Source organism: Amblyomma americanum, chromosome 7, assembly GCF_052857255.1.
Source record: "Amblyomma americanum isolate KBUSLIRL-KWMA chromosome 7, ASM5285725v1, whole genome shotgun sequence".
Lineage (NCBI taxonomy): Eukaryota > Metazoa > Arthropoda > Arachnida > Ixodida > Ixodidae > Amblyomma > Amblyomma americanum.
In genome coordinates, this window is record NC_135503.1 from 1,057,545 (window position 1) to 1,071,812 (window position 14,268).

General features: G+C 45.7%; 1 protein-coding gene across 1 annotated transcript in view; it reads left to right on the forward strand.

The window, feature by feature from the left end:
• Window positions 1-14,268, forward strand: part of LOC144098249 (U6 snRNA-associated Sm-like protein LSm8) — a 38,424-nt gene that overhangs the window by 630 nt on the left and 23,526 nt on the right. The window lies entirely within an intron of this gene.

The following is a 14,268-nucleotide window of genomic DNA, read 5'->3' on the forward strand; positions in this document are numbered from 1 at the left end:
CGACTTGGTGATTATTTCACTTGCGCTTGTGCCACTAAAAAGCAAGAGTGCGTGTCAGACCAGAATTCGCGCTGAAGTGTTTCTGCAGCCATCATACGTCACTGCTGCGTGTTATTCAAGCCGCATGTTGCGTTATTGACATGCCAGCACCGTCAGCGCCTTGCCCTGCACATGCGACTCCAGAGCGGGAAATCTCCGTGGCAGACGGTGGCGCCGCCGCGTGGTTCCTAATGAAGGCACCTTGTGTGCAGTACGTGCATAACAAACTGCTTTGAGTGAGTGTTTGTGCTCTTCAAACACCAGCTTTATTAATCTTTTTTTTTTCTCTGTCCCCTATCTTGGAAATGTCTTGCACAGACTTCTGCGTCGTCAATCATGCAAACGTTCACCACAAGTGGCCACCTGGGACTAAGTTCAAACACCAGCTACATAGCTGGATGTGGAGCATGCATTGTGGGAAGCATTTGTCAGCATGTTTAGCTGCTGCATGCTTGTGTACGCTGTAGATGCTTTGCAGCACCACGGAACGGGCAGTGGGGAGTGTGTGACACTTCAGAATACAGTTGTGGCCATCAGGGGCATCACACATCAGCGAATCCTCTTGATCCTGAATGTAGTGACTCTTTCCTCCTCGGATTTCAACCCTCCTGCCGGTAGGTGTGCTGTGCACGGCACCCTGAACCTGCCTGTGCATGCGAGATGATTTGGTTCGGCTTTTTAAAGTGTTCTTTTAAAAACTGCCATGCACAAGTATTGTGATGGCTTTGTAAATGTTACATTAAACTGTAGCGCCAAATATCCCTTGTAACAGCAAAGTCATGAACAAGCAGACACACTCTGAGTAGCTAAAAAAGTTTGTGTCTCAGGGTTGTTCTCAGGTGCACCGAAGCATCAGGAACGGAAAATAAAATTGGGTAGGCAATTGTGCCATTGTCAGTCTTGGACAACAAACAGAAGACATTAGCCGAGGGCTGATGGCCACTTCACAAATCTTCTGAATTTGTGTGTGTTAACGGTAAACAGGCTGATTCTAACATTCCATTTCATTGATTTGTGAAACAAATGCTTCTAGTGTCACACGCTTTCACTGGAAAAAAAAAAAAAAGCTCCTACGAGTGCTAGCAGAGACAGGGGCAGAATGCAAAAGAAGACTTATTTCTTCGCGAAAGTCTGGAAAGTTACTGAGGCAAACATCATCTTTAATTTTATTACCTCAATGCTACTAGCCTTGTAAAAGGCTGTGAGGAAATGTGGGATGTGCGCAATACTTACACAGTTCAAAGTATGCAAGAAATGCATTGAAAAACACTATTTCTCATTTGGAGGGCAGTAACTTGAATTGTGTAACAAAAAGAAAGAACGGTAAAAGGAACAGTAAGCACATAATTATTGTACAAAAGTGTTCATGCATATTTAGAACAAGTATTAACTTCTTGGTAATAAAACATCGCGGGTGCACCACGTAGAATATGTCGTGGCGGAGGGGTTCACTCGAACCTGGGCTCCGTTGGGTAGCGTATCCGAGCCTTCGGGTTGAAGAAATATGGAATTTGAAGCTTAGGAAAATGAAAAACAAACGGGTTTACTGGAACTTTTGAAGAAACTTGATTACATAATTTAGAAGGAAACAGAAAGAGCAAACAGTCAAGTACTAAATGTTCATAGCGTCGAGTGACTGGATGAGCCTTGTCGTCAGGGCCCAGAGCAATCGTTTGTACTCAGGATGCTCATTAAATACACTGAGGCTCCGCCCCTTTCACCACACGAGACACAGATCGGAAGAGTTGCCGTATATAGCACGTGGAACCCCGTGGGAACGGGCGAGGAGGATTCGGAGGTCCGCTGCTACTTCGTCCGAAACTGTACGTCCATCCCAACACCAGCACCTGGCAGTCGCGGTTAATTTCGGGAAGGCGCCCTTGTCTTCTTCCCCTGTGGCCTGACCACCGTCGGTCGCGTCTTCCGAAGAAACAGACAAAGGGAAGATCATCTCCCCCTCTTCGTGTGCGTGGGGAAAATTCCACAGGCGGGCTCCTAGCACATCTTTTTTTTGTCGGGTCCTCGTGGTATCAACGATATGTCGAAATTGCCGCTTCCACGTGGTCATCCCAGTCGATGAATCTTCACTTTAATCGCTGCCGGTCGATGAATCTTCGCTTTAATCGCCAGTGTGGATCCCGTTCATAACAAATATTATACAGGGTGTTTCACCTAAGACTTTACACAAGTTTACACAAGGGCGCTTTTTTCGTCATGGCATTGTTAGTGGTGTAATACATCAGAATGCAGCTAAGACATGCTAACTAAAAGGGTGGTTAACTAATGTTGAAAGTTAACTTTTTAACTATTACCATTAGTCCCCTTAATTGTTGAGATACATGTCGCCCACCATAATTATAATCCATATCAGTGCCGCCGCGGTGGCTTAGTGGTTATGGCGCTCAGCTGCTGACCCGAAAGACGAGGGTTCGATCCTGGCTGCAGCCGTCAACTCTCGATAGAGGCAAAATTCTAGAGGCTCGTATACTGCGCGATGTCAATGCATGTTAAAGAACCCCAGGTGGTCGAAATTTCCGGAGTCCTTCACTACGGCGTCTCTCATAGCCTTAGTTGCTTTGGGACGTTAAACCCCCCATAAACCATAAACCTATAATCCATATTAGTTTGTAGAATTTCGAAAATGCGGTTACCTTGCACTAAGACCCAACAAATTTTGGCTATTTCAATGAGTTACATGCACTAGAGAGGTTGTTTTGCCTCCAAGCCTCTCGAAAGCACATGTATTTTGGCGTGATGTAGCCAGAATTTGTTTACCTAGAGCGCCGAGGGCAACCGCGTTTTCAACATTCTGGCAACTGAAATGGGTATTAATTACGGTGGGCTACACCACGTTTCTCAGTAATTAAGGAGTGTAACAGCAATAGTTAAAAACTTAACTATTTAATACTAGTCAACCATCCTGCTAGTTAGCACGTCTTAAGTGCCAACTCCAAGGGCCCTTCCTGGGCGTACACGCTCAGCGTCGGCGCTCTTGGCGTATGGCGGAACGGGTGTCGAAAAGGGTCATGCATCTCCATGCTCCTGGTCCTGGCTCGCTACCACTCTCGAGCCGACAGAGAGAAATTCAAGCCGTGAAGAGAAGGGGTTGGGGGCCGCTGAAAGGACAACTTAAACCGAGAAGAAAAGTTCGAGGAACCTGAAAGAGCTTCAAGCCATGAAGAAAAGAGTCACCAAAAGCCCCGCAATCCTCCGATTGTTGTAAACCGGACCCCGCTTCCGACGCGGACCCGAGTGCCCGTGCACTGGTGCCCATATCTTGCACGGTCCGATGCTGGCGCCTCGCCGAGGTTTGCTGGCGTCTCCTGCGTGCGCATGCGCAAACCGGTTCTGGCGTACGTCAAGAGTGCCGACACTGAGCGCGTACGCCCAAGAAGGGCCCTTGGAGTTGGTACTTTAGCTGTATTCTGATGTGCTACACCACTACCCCGCGGGGGGGCATCTGCAGCGTGCAGACGTTGGCGAGTGGCGACACCATGGGTTCTCGAGCATCCCCAGGGACATCCCCGCAGGGGGACGATGGTGAACAGTGCATCACCACGGACCCGAGCACCCGTGCTTAGCCGTGCGTGGCATCGCCGTGTCCGGGGAAAAGGGGGTCCTGGTGGTTGAGCCGATGCCGAGCGTTTGGGCCTTTAATGCCCCTCGGCGGAGGCGACACACCACTTTGGCCCCAGCTTCCTGTAGACAGCGCCTCCGGCCTGACCCGACCGGGGAAATCGGCAGTCGCCTTTTCCTGTCCTCCCCTCCATCTTTCACTTTCCTATCTTCTTTCTTACAACTCTCCTGTCCCCTAGTCACTTCTTTGTTTTTCGTTTTTTCCTGGCGGCGAGGTTTAACCTTGTGTGGCCAACCACCCTAAGTTGCGTCATATTTGGTTATAGTTAGGGTGTACAGCTGGCATGGGCAGGACTTGCTTGCAAGTTCCTGCCCCGTCCCCTAGGTGGGCTCCATGGTGGGTGGGTGGCACCATGGCTTAAAACTTCATTTTTTATGGCGCCCTTCCCTTCCAAACCTGATCGCTCTCTCAAAAGAGGCTGGAATGATGAAGAGCTTTTCCATAAGAGAAAAGTATTATTCCCAAAGTTCCACGTTGTTCATAGCGAAAGAGAAGGAAAACCAGCAAGACTTATATCCCCATTTTCGGTAGCAAAGTGCCTGACAGATACCTTGGGCCTTGGGTACAAGGTCTCAAAATTGGCCAGCGGCAACTTGCTGTGCTCGAACTACGTGACACCGTCCAGCATTCAAAGCTTGCAAACATTGTATCTATAGGGGAGATTCGTACCAGGTCTCAAAATTGGCCAACGGTGACTTGCTGCTCGAACTACGTAACACTGTCCAGCATTCAAAGCTTGCAAACATTGTATCTATAGGGGAGATTCCTGTCTCCGTCACGTCACACCGATCTCTAAACACAGTCTGAGGCGTCATATCTGAAATCGATTTCATCCACCTTTCTGAAAAAGAAATGCTTGAAGGCCTTGCCGTCCAAGATGTCATAAATGTTCAGCGGATAAAGATCTGGAAGGATAACAAAGAAAGTGACACAAAACACCTGATCCTCACCTTCAACACCGGCACACTGCCTGAAAGCATTGAAGTCGGCTACCTGAAAATAAATGTAAGGCCATATATACCCAACCCACGCAGATGTTCCAATTGTCAGAGGTTCAGCCACAACTCACAGAGTTGTCGCGGCCGCAAAACTTGCGCGAAATGCTCTTCGAAAGACCACCAATCCGATGAATGTGTTGCTGCCCCACGCTGTGCAAACTGAGGGAGACCATGCTGCATCATACTCCAGGGCTTGTCCATCCTGGAAAAAAGAAAAAAAAATCACTGAAAGCTGCTGAAAACATATTCTCCTTCTCTGCAAAAACAAACTTCGCCGATGTGGTGCGTGGGCGCGGCGCACCACACCAGGCTTCGGCACCTGTCCAGGCCGCAGGCAGTGGGCCTATGGCAGGGCCATCCGCGCCACCTGGTGGAGTAGATAACACTACTCCGCCAACTCCAAAGCAGGCTGCGCAGACAGTCGGGCCAGTGGGCCTCAAGACCCCTTCTCACAGGTCGAGGTCTAACTCAAAAGTCAGCATGCGTTCTGCACGGTCGTCCAGCACCTCTGCAGAGGCGATGGACACGACCCAGGGCAGCACCGTGCTGCCCACGTTGGACGGACGGCGGAGCTCCTTGGATCGATCAAAAAATTTGAGGCTTCGAGTCACGGAGCCAAATCATAGTTAATCTAGTTTTATCTGCACACGCACACAACATTAAGATGGCTTTCATAATGCACTGGAACTGCAGAGGTCTCGTAAATAACTATAACGACATAAAAGACATTTTAAACACAATTTCCCCTATTGCTTTATGTGTGCAGGAAACCAATTTAGGCCCTCAGCACACGAAGGTGCTAAAGAAATATACCGTCTTCCGCCATGACCGAGATGGGGCGAGCAGACTCTCGGGAGGCGTAGGCATCATTGTGCAACCTGCAGTAGCAGCTGGCAAAATCAAACTTAAGACTAGATTCGAAGCCGTAGCACCCACTGTGGTTGCTTACAAAACCATCGCACTTTGCTGTATATATCTTCAACCACACCTCCCAGTAACACAACATGAATTAGGGAACCTTTTAGTACAGTTACTGGAGCGTACTTGATAGTTGGCGATTTTAATGCGCAGCCTTGTTTCTGGGGCAGTGAGAAAACCGACAGCAGAGGTCAGGTCATTGAGGATTTGATACTATACAATATTTGTTAGCAATATTTGTTAACAGCGGTAAACCTACTTACTGCTCTCCTAGTTCAGGAAAAATGAGCATTTTAGATTTGTCTTTAGTTCTCGATCAATTTTTAGCGGTTTTAAATGGGATGTTCTAGACAACCCCTATGGAAGCGATCACCTCGCTGTTGAAATCTGCCTGTCATTCCCACCATCAGTCACCCCGACAAAACTACGGAGTTGGGAGCTCAATTTAGCAGACTCGCAACATTTTAGAACAGAAGCCAGATCAGAAAATATTGCGTTAGAAAATCTTAATGCCAATGAAATAAACGAAAAGTTCACAAATTGTATTCTTGCTGCCGCACACTTGGCTATCTCAATCTTCAGGAGTAGTACGACGCGACCATAAAGTGTGGTGGACATCAGATTGCAAAGAAGCAAAGAAACAACAAAATAAAGCTTGGGGTATATTTCGCAGATACCCTATGCAAGAGAACTTTATAAACTTTAAAAAAGCAAGAGCTAAAGCTCGATACATAAGTTGCAATGCCGAAAAAGCACCATGGCAAAGCTTCGTTTCCTTGATAAACAGCCATGTCTCGTCGAAAAAAATGTGGGAGGCAGTACATAAACTAGATAGTCGCTACTCCCTGTTCACGGTCCCTCTTCTGACAGCCCCTGGTGTACAAACAAATATAAAAGACCAAGCAGATATATTAGGTGAGCATTTTCGTACTGTATCTAGTTCCTCTCATTATACAGACTCATTTTTAGAATATAAAAACACAAGAAAAAAATGACTGTCGTCAGCGGGGAGTGATCATGAACCATATAATAGCCCAATTACACGAGAAGAAATTAACAGCGTGCTTTCTTGCAGTAAACAGACTGCACCAGGATCAGATGAAGTCCATTACGAAATTTATTTTCGGGAAAGAATAGACTGCCTTCTGGCCATCCAGAAAGCCGCTGCGGAGCCTCCCGAGTGGCTCTCGAGGCTAGAGCCGCACTGTATGCTTCGTGAATTTTAGTATGACGAAGCCAGACTCATGCTGGCTGACCACGACAGTGTCGTATGTACATAGTGTTTTGTGTGTTTTTTGTTGAGTTTTTTTTGGTTAAATGTTATGAGCCAAATCCAGGCAATAAAGAAAAAAAACGAAATGCTCGCCCATCTGTCCGAACCCGCTGTAGACTCGCTTCTGAAATTTTTAACAAAATATGGGTATCAGGAGAGATACCGGAGGCTTAGAAAAAAGCCATTATTGTACCATTGTTGAAGCCGGGAAAGGTACCTGCCTCCCCTAGCAATTACAGGCCTATAGCCCTGACAAGTGTACTTGCCAAATCCTTCGAAAGCGTCTTGAACATTAGGTTAATGTTTGTATTACATTCCTGTGATCTTGACATCATCAATGCGGGTTTAAAAAGGCATGCTCTACAACCGATTATCTTGTGCGCCTAGAGAACACAGTCCGAGAAGCATTTATACACAGGCAACACTGCCTTGCGGTCCTTCTCGACTTAGAGAAAGCCTATGACACCACATGGAGGTTTGGCATACTGCAGGACCTTGGAAACCTCGGCATCCGCGGTAGGATGCTCAAACGTTTGAGTGACTTTTTGTTCAAACGTTCATTTCAAGTACGCCTGGGTGCCGCTCTTTCTAAGAATTTAATTCAAGAGAACGCCGTGCCTCAGGGGTGCATTTTAAGCACCGCACTTTTTATAATAAAAATGAAGTTCCTAGCAAAAATAATTCCAAACTCCATCATGTATTCAGTCTATGTCGACGACCTCTAGATTGCTTGCACATCTTCTAGCGTTACAGTGTGTGAGAGGCAAATACCGCTAACAATAAATAAACTAACAGCACGGGCAGATAAAAATGGTTTCAGGTTTTCTACGCAAAAGTCAATAACTGTTCTGTTCTCACTTAGAAGAGGACTCCACACTGATCCCTCCCTGTATCTAAGTGATACACTAAGTGGTAATAAGAGATGCACTGCCTCCATGGTACAATTTTCCTGCAACTATGACTTCACTCTTGCACAGTTCCGCAAAAAAAAAACTCCACAACAACATATAATACAAGAATTCCTTGCCCTCAAAGAAAAATACACTAGTTTTACAGAATTTTATACTCATGAATCAAAAACAGATAGTTACGTAGGAAGCGCAGTGGTGCGAGTAAATTCGGAGCAAATAGTACGACTACCACAGTGTTCATCGATCCTCACTGCGGAATGTTGCGCAGTATGTGGCCATAGAAAAAATACTAAGCGAGAACCTTAAATATGCTATTATTTACACAGATCCTTTAAGTGTCTAAAAATTCAAGCTCCCCTCTGCTTGGTTACATCATAAACAACATAGTTACTGCCACAGCTCAAGGACAAAGTATAAAACTGTGCTGGGTCCAGAGTCATGTGGGAATAAAAGGCAATCAGAGAGTGGATTTCTGCGCTGCTCAAGCTCATGGCAAGGAAATAAAAAAGTAAATATACCTTTTATAGATTGCATAAATTTAGTGCAACAGAAGTTAAGTAAAAATTGGCAGACAGCGTGAAACAATGAAGTAAACAACAAACTGCACCTGGTAAACCCAGCCCTGGGTGAATGGAAGTCATGCTTGCACCAAGAGCGTCTCATTGAAGTTATTTTATGTCGTCTCCGTATAGGCCACACGCACATCACACACAATTTTTTGTTGACAAAAGAAAACAAACCGGTTTGTGAAAAGCGTTGTGATGACCTAACAATTAATCACATTTTATACTCATGCACAAAACTTGGTAAACTTAAGAAAAAATAGTTTACTCAGTTTTATATCGAACACATCCCTTTACACCCATTATTGCTTTTGAGTGAAAATGCAATGGTTGAAACAACTTGTGTTTGTAGCTTTTTAAGAGAAGCAGGTTTTCTCGGAAAACTCTAAACCTTTACTCACTGGTTCGCTTCATTTTTTGACACACCTCAGCCACCTTCTCATTACTGAGAAGAAGGCAGAGGTTTTGTTTTACTGCTCGATAGCAAGGCGGGCGAGTTGGTGATACATATTAAAAAATAACAGCGCGGAAAACGGACTTTAAGGGTAGAAAAACACAGGAAAAGCGCTTGTCCTGTGTTTTTCTACCCCGTTTTCCTTGCTGTTATTTTTAATTTGTTTTACTGGTTGGGAGGCTCAACATCCTCGCCCAGTCAAGAATGCCTGTTGAGGTTACCCGACCTTTCTTAAAGCTTTTGATATTAGTAATTCAAAAATTTTTTCCTTATTTCAGCATTAGGTATTAGAAAACAATGTTTTACGCCCTCTACACGACTCATGATTAATATGTGCAAAACATTCTGCAGACAACAATTTCCCATACCTTGAGTTTGGCGCATGATGGCCCGAGTCGCCTGTGAGCCATAAAACCCAACACAACACAACATACTAGACCACTGAGAATGCTGTTCCGAAAAGAGCGCTTTTCTAACCCAAAAAGCCTATCTTTAAAAATTGTGTGACGTCTTAAGTGAAACACCCTGTATGCGTGCTTGTGTGTGTGTGTTTGTGCGAATACATACACACACACGGTGTTTCACTTTAATCTTCACGCAATTTTTAAAAATAGGATTTTATATATATATATTAGTCTCGACCATAGCTGGTGATAGGTTCGTCAGTAACAAGTATGACTGCGAAAAATTGTTCAACTCAGTTACCCTCGCCGGTGCAGTGGCAGTCTTCGCAGTGGAGCTTGATCCATAATTTCTATGCTGCCCAAACATCTATATTACCCCATAGTAACAAAGTGCCCATCTGGAACACTGTTTAACAACAAACCGGAAGCTGTCAGGCTACTTCTCTTGCATTTTGAAGAGATGGCATAGAATCTTGGTGTACTAAACACATTACCTGGCATTGTGCAAAAACGAGATCCACTGCCTCCATGCTACAATTTTCCTGCATTCTGCAATTTTACTCTCACGCAATTCCACAACAACATATAGCACAAGAATTGCTTGCATTGAAAAAAAATACAGTGGTTTCATGGACTTTAATGGTTCAAGAACGGATGCTTATGTTGGAAGCGCAGTAGTACAAGGGAATGATGAGGAAATAGTAAGACCTCCGCAGTGTGCATCCATCTTCACTGCTGAATCTTATGCTATCTGCGTAGCCGTAAGAAAAGTAGTAAATGAGAACCTCACAAACAGTATTATTTACAGATTCCCTAAGTTTACTTACAGCTCTCCACTCTAGAAATTCAGTCACTCTGCTTCTTGGTGACATCGTACACAGCATAGTAACAGCCACAGCTCAATGACGAAACATAAGACTCTGTTGGGTACCGAGCCATGCAGAAATTAAAGGCAACGAGAGAGCAGATTTGTGCACTGCTCAAGTTCATGGCAAGGAAATAAAAATGTAAATATACCTTTTATAGATTGCATGAACTTATTACTTTGTAAAGTAAGAAAAAATGGCGGTCTGCTTGGAACAACGAAGCAAATAAGAAAGTACGCTTTGTAAAACCAGTTTTAGGTGAATTGAAGTCCTTTACCCACCAGGGACATTTCACGAAAGTGATTATCTGCAGTCTTTGTGTATGACACACACCTCACACATAATTTCATACTGACAAAACAAGACAAGTCCCAATGTGAGTTATGCGAAGATAAGCTAACAGTAAATCATTTTCGGGCAGAAAACTCGAAACACTAAGGAAAAAGCATTTTGCAGTTTTTTACAATGAACACATACCATTCCATCCAACTTTGCTCTCAGGTGAACGTGCACTTGTTGACTTTTCTCATGTTTTTAAGTTTTTAAACAGAGCAGGTGTTTTAAACAAATTGTAGATTTCATATTAGTCAATTTATTACAACAAATGGACTTTTTTAACTACACTGCACTCAGTTTCTCAATCCTGAGAAGGAGGCTGAAGTCTATTTGATTGGTCGGCAGCCTCGATATCCTTGCCCAGCCAAGGATGGTTGCAGTGGTTATCCGAGCTTCTTTAAGGCTTTTACTATTAGCCACTTAAAAAAATTTTGTTCTTAGTCACCACTAGGCAGTACAAGCTGATTTTTTTATGGCCTCTACACCATCATTGGTTATTCGCATTAATGTAAAGTTCATTCTGCACAAAACAATTTTTCTCTACGACTGCCTTAGTTGCCTACGTGCCATAAAACCCAATACAACACAATTCGTCTTCTCTCTTTTTTCTTTTCACCTGTCTGACCACGCTGCCTTGACGCCTACATAACAAGCCCAACTTCTCGGCCTTTTTCGCTGTTTCCAAGCTTCGTTTGACTGCCGGCAACCTTCCTTAGGTCCACAACCACCAATACCCACTATATTGACACTGGCACTCAAGCCCCTTTGCACCAACATTTGTACCACGTCTCAGCTGCTGAGCACCGCATCACTGACAAACAGGTGAGCGACATGCTCCAGCGTCATGTGATCCTGCCATTGCACAGCCTGTGGGCACCTCCGGGTGTCCTGGTCAAGAAAAAAGATGGTGTCATCCGGTTCTGCGTAGGTTATCACAAGGACGTTTATGCCCTCCCTCTTATCGACGACGCCCTTGACTGCCTGCAGGGATTTGAGTTTTTTTCTTCGCTGAACCTGCGCTCCTGCTACTGGCAGGTGCTGATGCCAGAGGCCTATTGCACGAAGACCTCTTTCGTCCCGATGCGCTCTATGAATTTACTGTCATGCCCTTCGAGCACATGACGGGCAACCTACTCAGAGGACTCAAATGGCACACATGCCTTTTATACCTGGAAGATGTTTTCATCTTTTCCCAAGATTTTTCACCTCACCTCCAGCGCTTTGAGACTGTTCTTCGGTGCCTGACCGACACTGGCCTGCCAACTCAATTTAAAGAAATATCGCTCAGAGCTTGGAAGCTCACCATTCTCGGCCATGTCATCTCGAAGGATGGTGTTCTCCCGGACCCGGCAAAGTTGCGCACTTTGGCAGAATTTCCAAAGCTCACTCCTTTGAAAGAACTCTGCAGCTTCTTTGGCCTCCGCTCATACTACCACCACTTCATGCGCAATTTTGGTACCATCATTGCTCCCTGATCAAGCTTCTCTCTAGCCACAGCCTTCTGGCCTGGTCGCCAAGCCTGTGATGAAGCCTTTACAACACTCCGCCGCCTTCTGATGACTCCGCCCAACCTACATCATTTCAACCCTCATTCTCCCACAGAAATCCACACCTGTGTCGGCAGCATCAATCTTGGTGCAGTTCTTGCTCAGCGCAAGCCTGGCTTTGACGAGTACATTGTCACTTATGGCAGCTGGACGCTAATAAAGGCTGAAGCCAACTATTCCATCACCGAGAAGTGTCCAGCCATCTTTGGCTGTTGTTATATTTTGCCCCTACTTGTACGGGTGTCCTTTTGACATTTTAACTGATCACAATAACCTCTGCTGACTGTCCTCTTTAAAAGATCCCTCCAGTTGACTGGCGCGTTGGACTCTGCGACTCCAAGAATACAACATTAACGTTATCTATCGTTCCGGTCGTAAGCATGGAGATACTGACGGCCTCTCACATTCCCCTCTTTGTCTGACGTAGCTGCTTCTATATCTGCCCTGTATTCTTTTTCGTCTGAGCCCACTGATATGGTTTCTGAGCAACGCAGAGACCCATGGATTGCTTCCCTCTTGGATCTATTATCTGCCTTATTGTCACAACCTCCTTCTCATGATCTCTGTTGCCCATTCCACCATTTCACCATCAGAGATGAGCTTCTTTCTTTACTGTCGGAATTACCTCCCGGATGGTTGCAATTGGCTGCTTGTCATTCCAACCCATCTACGCTTCGTAATTTGCTGCCGCTACCACGATGATCCCCAGTGTGCCCACGCCGGCTTTTTGAAGACCTTTATTTGCCTATGACTTAGGTGCTACTGGCTTGGGATGTACCGTCATGTTCGCCAGTTCGTCTAGTCCTGCTCCGAAAGCCGACTCTGAAAAAACCCGCCTCACCAGCTCACCGCTGCCCTGCCCATCCTAACCCTTCGAGCGTGTTGGCATTGACCTGTGCGGCCCTTTTCCAAGCACGTCTATTGGCTATTGCTGGATTATCGTTGCCATTGATCACCTGACGTGCTACACCAAAACGTCGCCTTTACCATTTGCTATGGCGCACGACATTGCTTCATTCATACGCCAGGCCAGGACGAATTTTTCTTTAACTATGAAGTTTCTGTGGAAGCTGTTAGCTTTCCTTTGTAACAGTGTGGCTGCGCCTAGGTGGATGCCAGTGAGTAATTACTCCCTTACTGCAAATCACCTCCACCTTGGGAAATTCCCTTACGCATTCGACCTTCATCCTGTATCATATCATATTCTTTGCCATGGTGCTTCCAGACAATTGCTGAGTGATAGATGTTGCGCCTTCCTCTGCGAAGTTGTAGAAGCTATCCTTCAGGAATGCAAGAGCATTCACTGCACCACCTCCTTGTACCATCCGCAGACAAATTGCATGGTTGAGCGCTTTAACCACACCCTCGGTGATATGCTAGCCATGTATGTTGCTTCCATCACTGCAACAGGGACCATGTTCTATGATTTGTCGCTTGTGCTTTACAGCTCTGCTACTCAAGCTGCTACTGAATTCCTTCCATACTTTCTTCTGTACAGCGGTGAGCCCTCTTGCACAATGGACACAGTTCTGGCATACGGACCTGATTCTTCCGAATTTGTGACTCTTTTCCAAGCCGCCACTTATGCCGGCTCAATCAATCTGCACTTCTTCCCGACTGTTTGGTCTGGCTATGGGCACTTTCCCCCAAACTTCTTAGCCAGGGCACCTACCGCACTCTCAAGCTAACATCCCTGGTCAATTACCTCATCGAAGCCTTTGCTCCTTCCACTGATCACTGTAGCTGAAATTGTCCACACCTACCGCTTCAAACTATACTACCACCCCACCATCATCACATCCCATAGGGTGCTAGGATGGCGCCTTTTCGCCTGCGGGAAGTTGTAAGACAGACTGCCGGCTTTGGAACCTTCAGCATCTTGCACTCAAGGAAAAAGATAGTAACCGCTAAACGCTCCGACGCTCGTGCGTGCTCTGGCAAATACCGACTGATCGCAGGATGGTCTGCTAATTGTTTGCGACATAGTGATCCGTAAGACGCCCTTTACTACACTGTACTGGTCTTTCGTGCGGCTTTGGTACAACTGTAACCAATGGAAATTGTTATGTAAGCATGTTTGTAGTTCATGTGCACTAGGGAAATAAACCAGTTCATTTTGTCATGCCCTATGCATTTTACTCCGGGCACTATTAAGCTGGGCATCATGCCTGCTTAAAATCTGACTGCCCCCGCCACCTCAAGAAGAGTATCCGGGCGGTGGAGACAAGCAGGAGCTATGCAGAGTGAAAGTGAAAGTTCCTTCCATTTCTGTGCACCCAGGGCAAAAAGACTCTTCTGCATTCGAGAACTCTGGCTCAGAAC